Source organism: Limulus polyphemus, unplaced genomic scaffold (assembly GCF_000517525.1).
Source record: "Limulus polyphemus unplaced genomic scaffold, Limulus_polyphemus-2.1.2 Scaffold665, whole genome shotgun sequence".
Lineage (NCBI taxonomy): Eukaryota > Metazoa > Arthropoda > Merostomata > Xiphosura > Limulidae > Limulus > Limulus polyphemus.
The window spans coordinates 60700-66966 of NW_013666275.1; the positions used below are offsets into that span (position 1 = coordinate 60700).

The 6267-nt window shown below is 29.3% G+C and overlaps 1 protein-coding gene across 2 annotated transcripts in view; it reads right to left on the reverse strand.

The window, feature by feature from the left end:
• The window catches only part of LOC106459827 (cyclic nucleotide-gated cation channel alpha-3-like), a 165094-nt gene that overhangs the window by 30799 nt on the left and 128028 nt on the right, over window positions 1–6267 (reverse strand). The gene's annotated exons all lie outside the window — the stretch shown is intronic.

The window sequence follows — 6267 nt, forward strand, 5'->3', positions numbered from 1 at the left end:
CATTTATATAGTGCTCTGTGAACACAAATTAGTTAGCACAAATCAGTTAAATGACGAAAAATTAGGTGTCTATTTACTTGTGACTACTCAGTGTATATATCAATACAAAAAGTTGAAATAGCAAAAATTAGTGCTTAGTTAGTCTCAGTAACAGTTTACTCTAATACCGTTTTCGTGGATCAGAACATGTTACACTTTCATATAAAACTAGTCTAGATTTGTTATACCAAAGGTAAGGGACTTATGACACAACATAAATGAATACTGTGAACCTATAAACAAAATATATATATTAATCATTGACATTTTCATTTTAGTGAAAAAAAGGGTCAAATTGACGACAAAATATATTTTCGTAAAATGATATTGGAATAACTTTGCGTAGTTTAAATTATTAAGAACAACCTCTTTTGGCTGTTATTCGTCAAAAAAAGAAAAAATGTAATAAAATATGTTAAAACTAAAATTTAAAAAATGCGTTTGATGAAGTTATATGTCAAGGGAGCCTCAGATTTAAAGCGTTTATATATTTGACATTGGTTGATTTACTTCCGTTCGCCTTCATTAGGCTTAAAATTCAAAAATTGACCTATGTGGATTTATTTAAACAATATTTTTATGTAATTAGAAATGCACAAATCTATTCGATCTGTATTACATAGGATAAATTGTTGGCATATACGATAATTGAAGTACATCAAATAAATCAGTCTTGCCGTTGCTATGCAGAAAGTAGATTGCGCAGAAATTCTGAAATTAGATCCAGATTTTTTGATATTCTGACATCTGTGTTCAGTAAACAATATTAATAAGAAGTAATATTATATAATATTATATAGAGATTACAATAAGTTGTATTTAATATTTAGAAGTGATTATTTCTTGTTGAAGATACATTTTGGCATGAAAAAAGACAAAGAGGGAACATAATATTTATATCTTAAACCTTCATTAGTTAAAATATATTGCAAGTTGTCAACAATAACGATTATAAACAAAAATATTTGAACTCTATTTGTTTTACATGAATCCATATCTGTTGTTACAGTTTTACAATTTCCAAGTGTCCGCATTCCTCATTATAATTTCTTGTCTCTGTTACTTTCTTTTCTCCCCTACGTAATAGATGTTCTGTGCAAGGTCTTATTGAACAGCTGAATAGCTTTAAAACTAGCAGTGAAACGTTTTTATGAAGTCAGAAGTTGGAGCTAACTTTGTCTGATTGTAAACCTGCTTACTCTATAATTTTTTCAGCTTGTTTAATTAAATGACATAGTTAAATCGTATCACTATTAGACAAACTAGTACGGGCAGTAGAATAGTCGGTTAACGCTTTTGTTTGTCTGTTAATTTTTACTTTCTAACGCCGAACATTAAAAAAAAATAGAAGTGGCTAGTTTAAGCAAAGATATTCTATTTCTTGAAAGTTTTATTTAGGGTAGCATAGTTTATGTTTACAATTAGTCATGATCGTTAGTTTGTCATAAGTTTAATAGTTCATGAAATCTTATATATGAAAATTGACTATTGATATAATTGTGATGTCACTGGGTAAACACAGCTTTATGTAATTAATCGGCTTGTTAGGTTACGTATTAAAATGAGAACAAATCTTTATGTATAGCATCATTGCCATACAATTATCCGTGTCAATTATATGTTAGAATTATATCTGTTATCACATGGAGGCTAAAGTGACTGTCAAATAACTTCTCTGACTTTGAACTTAATAACTATAGGATCTTCGTCGTCCTCAACTTAGTTTATAAGTCCATTTAATCCAACATATTCCGAAACATTTTGATACACCGAGTGTTGCATTAGTTACTTACTTCATGTGTATGTGTCCATTTTAATTAAACAGGGGAATCCTTGTTAATTCCAGATGTGTAATATTTCATTAGTTCCAAATCGCTTTAGTGGTAAATCCCCTTTTTATTTTGTTACGTTGATCATATATATTATCCTCGAAGTTCGCGATTTAGGTAGTCATATAGTTAGTCCTAGAGACAAATTCAAGTTCTTAAACAACAGAAATATTATCAAAACAATTTGTAATAATAATAATTTCCCTCATTTCCTTTTTAATAAACATGTTCTTTGTAATTAATGCTTGTCAACTACTTTAGAGAAAATTTTAAGATTTAGGCCTGACAACCAACCAAGAAAATTGTTATCGAAACTAAAGTTGATTTCCGGAAGTTCTGTTAGCAAGAAAGTTGATTAGTTATCTGCCCAGCTTTTTGCTTAGGGACTTGCAATTCAGGTAATTCTACGTGGTTAATATTCTCTACACAAAGTTTCTGTATATCTTAAATGTATCTATATATGAATATTTAATAATATACCTACTAATATGTTGTAAATGTATGTTTAAGTGCATGAATAAGCGTCTTCTTCACGTAAAAGTAGCCATCTTAACGTTTGAATGTCTCCTTCATACAGATACGAAAATACAAGGCATATATAGGTTATTTTCTCTGTTTAATTTATAACACAGTCTGTATTTAAAAGGGATAGCTATCCTTTAATTAGTCATACGACTCCACTAGTGTTAAAAGTGCATGGAAACTTCATGAGAAATATAATGGAAACCTGCATTTAAAATTCAAGAAAGAAATACAATTTTATCTGTTCTAGCCAATAAATGTTTGTTTTCTGATTTCGAATAGTGAATTTAAGAATTAGTTACTGTACTATTAAAACCGAACTAAAATTCGCGTACTTAAATCAACTTAGTAATCATGAATGTTAAAAATATATAAATCAATATAAACCAAGATATGTTTACATGTTCACTATTTAAATATCGCTAAGATACAAGTCATTTATCTCTTTATATTTTACTAACATTAAGATCGATTTATCGTTCATCCTCGTCTTAATTTGTATATGTAGTTCATGTTTTGGTTAAATTAAGTATTATGTTTATCTTTAAGATGATGTTAAAATCTACAACTATTTCAAATACGTGTACTTGTAAGTTTCGTTTTCGGTGTGGAGGGTACATGAACTGTTTCTCTTAAATTCCCAGAGAAGAAGAGAGAACGCACCAACAAGATGTTAGTGGAAGTCATTTGACGAGTTTTGACAACAAAAAGCTTTCAGTTCTAGGCCTTCGAAATAGTTACTCGACTAACTCAACGTTCCTGGTACGGATCAAACAACCAGTAAGAAAAAGATAATATATAAACGAAACGTATACTGCAGACGAAACAGTAAGGTCTAATCATCATGCTGTTCTTTTTTTTTTTCTGATACAATAGAGAGCACCATACGGTAATATCAATTCTAGCCTTCTTAAATTGCACATGATTTTTATTACAGTTTCATTTTGTTCGTAATCTTTCTATTTATCTGAAAATATTGAGATGTAACTGAACAAATACTTTTTTTTCCTGTTTCATGAGTGTTACAGAGTTAGCATTTAGTTGTATTAAAACAATGGATTTGCACAAATGATATGGCAATCAAGGGAGAAATTCATGCCCAACAAGAGTAATTTATGTTGCATTATGTTTTTGTTTTACCGCTTTCTAATTGGTCAGCCAAATTAGTTCAATTGAATATTTAGTTTAAGATAATATATTTTGTTATAATGGTGTTTGAAAATATTAACCTATTCATGAAGATTATCTATCACTGGAAATCTGAAATGTCTTATTCTTGTTCTAAATTTTAACTTATATGATACTGAACCCGTTGTAAAGAGGTAGAAGAGATAAACAATTATGCATATTATTAGCTAATATTCATATTACTGAGGAGTTAATTAGAAGAAATATTGTTACCTCTTGTTCAGAATATTAAAATATTATGTGATACCAATATTTTACACGTCATTTAGAGGAATGAAGAGGTAAAAAAGAGCAGTGTTTTAGAATATTATTTAATGAATAATGAGTTGATTGAAGGTATATTTTTATACCTTATTTATAGTAGTGATGAGTTAAATGATAGCAACATTTTACGGTTACTTAGAGAAATGAGGAGGTATTTAGTAGCAATATTTTATACGTTTATTTATGGTAATGAGGAGTTGTTTGATGGTAATATTTTTGCATACTGTTCAGCGTAATGAAAGGGTGACAGTTATTTAACTAAGGTTTAAAAGAATGTATAAATAAAGCTTCTTCAATAGTGTTTTAGATTAATTACTTTTATTACAGAGGTGTTCAAAATAGAAACATTTAGTTTAGTGTTATCTATATGTTCAAAGGTGCTTTGTTTAAAAGATAGTGTCTTTGCAACCTTATCTCATGGATGTTATATGGATATGTAATGACTTGTGCTGCACAGCAATGTAATGAATATTATTACTAGGTTACTAAGTTTTTTTAATGCTCAGGTTTTTTTAGAAATGTATTAGTTTAAAAAGGTTTCATTTGACAAATGTGTAAATATTTTTTAAATGAAAATGCCAATACTTTTATATGCATGATATAATGAATAATTTAAACTTTATGAATATAACAGAATAGCATACGAAGTTGAAGAAATGTTCTTATGAGTACGGTTTGTTTGTAGTTAAGCACAAAGCTACACAAAGGGCACTCTGTGCTCTGCCCACTATGGGTATCGAAACCCAGTTTCTAGCGTTGTAAGTCCGCAGACATACCGCTGATCCACTGGGGGGCATGAGTACGGATTCAGGAAGTTAATCACTGTGTTTTCATATTAACTGATCAAAGGAAACTAGCTTTTTGATTTTGTACCTCTATTACAAAAAATAAATTTTTTTGTTCTTCATGTTCTATCAGAATAAAATGTTTGTTTCAACAACTTTACTAAAATTAACTTACAATACAAATATTTATTGTTTTATAGTGATTTCCAATGAAAATGAAGTTGGATTTGTTATGAGAATGATTTTGATAAAATTCTGTCAAGGTGGTAATATATATTGTCATTTTAATATATCTAACAAAAGTGCATGGACTTCAAATCCTTAAACATTCACCAAACTAGCTCGTTGTCATCTGTCTGTGAGCACGAGCAAATCATTGATTATATTTGGAGTAAAAATATTAGAGAGAAACCATTTAAGCTGTTTATTTCTTACCTACAAAACATAAAAACAGTTCTGAATAATCAACAACAAACGCACATTGAAATAATAATGTAGAAATCTACAAATTGTTGAATGTCAGTAAACGACTATCTATCACAAATAATGTACCTTTGAGAAGGAAAATGTCGTAAAAGTCACTGTAACATACACTAAAACAATAATTCTACGGAAGTCACTGTCAGACTCAATAAAACCCAAATAATTCTACGGAAGTCACTGTTAAACCCAATAAAAATCCTAATACTCCTAAGTGAGTCACTGTAAAATCCAATAAAACCCCCAATAATTCTACGAGAATCACTGTAAAACTCAACAAAACCCTAATAATTCAATGGGAGTCACTGTAAAACCCAAGAAAAATCCTAATACTCCTAAGTGAGTCACTGTAAAATCCAATAAAACTCCCAATAATTCTACGAGAATCACTGTAAAACTCAACAAAACCCTAATAATTCAATGGGAGTCACTGTAAAACCGAATAAAACCCTAATTATTCTAACTGGAAAGACAAATACAACCATTCGTCAAACATAAAACGCACAAGATGTTTGTTACAATATTCAAAACTCGCTTATAGATTGGGGTTTTATAACTACAGTTAAACTGACAGGAGTAACATTTGGGTAAGTAGAGCTAAAGAATGAAAAACGTTATCAGCATTTATGTAGCATTTCTAATAGCATCTACTTCCCAAAATACTCTGTTTAGCTGAAGCTGTAAGTTTTAGGATTTTAAGCTCAAGTGATAGCCTACAAAATATTTTAGTAAAAGCTTCATAAAAACACGAAATGTATTTATGTTTTGTTATATATAGACTTCTTATTGGCTAAGTTTACGGAGATAGAACAAGATTAGGAAGAAAACGTGAGAAGAGATAAAAAACGAAAAATGATTTCTTCTAAAAACATAATATTATTATTTCTTTCTTTCAAATTAATATAAATAAATACGTAGCTACTTTGGATGACAGAGCGTTTTTACGAACAGTTGCAGATAACGAAACTTCATTGCAAGAGGTGTTTAATACCATTCAAGTATTCGGATAAAATATATATAGTTCTTTACTTTTTGCAAAACTAGCAGAAGAATTAAAATGATAAATAATATTCAATGTTAAACTGGTACACAATTAAAAACATTTTATTATGGCCCATCTATGGCTTTCAGAAAGTTGACGACTCTACATATTTCGACGT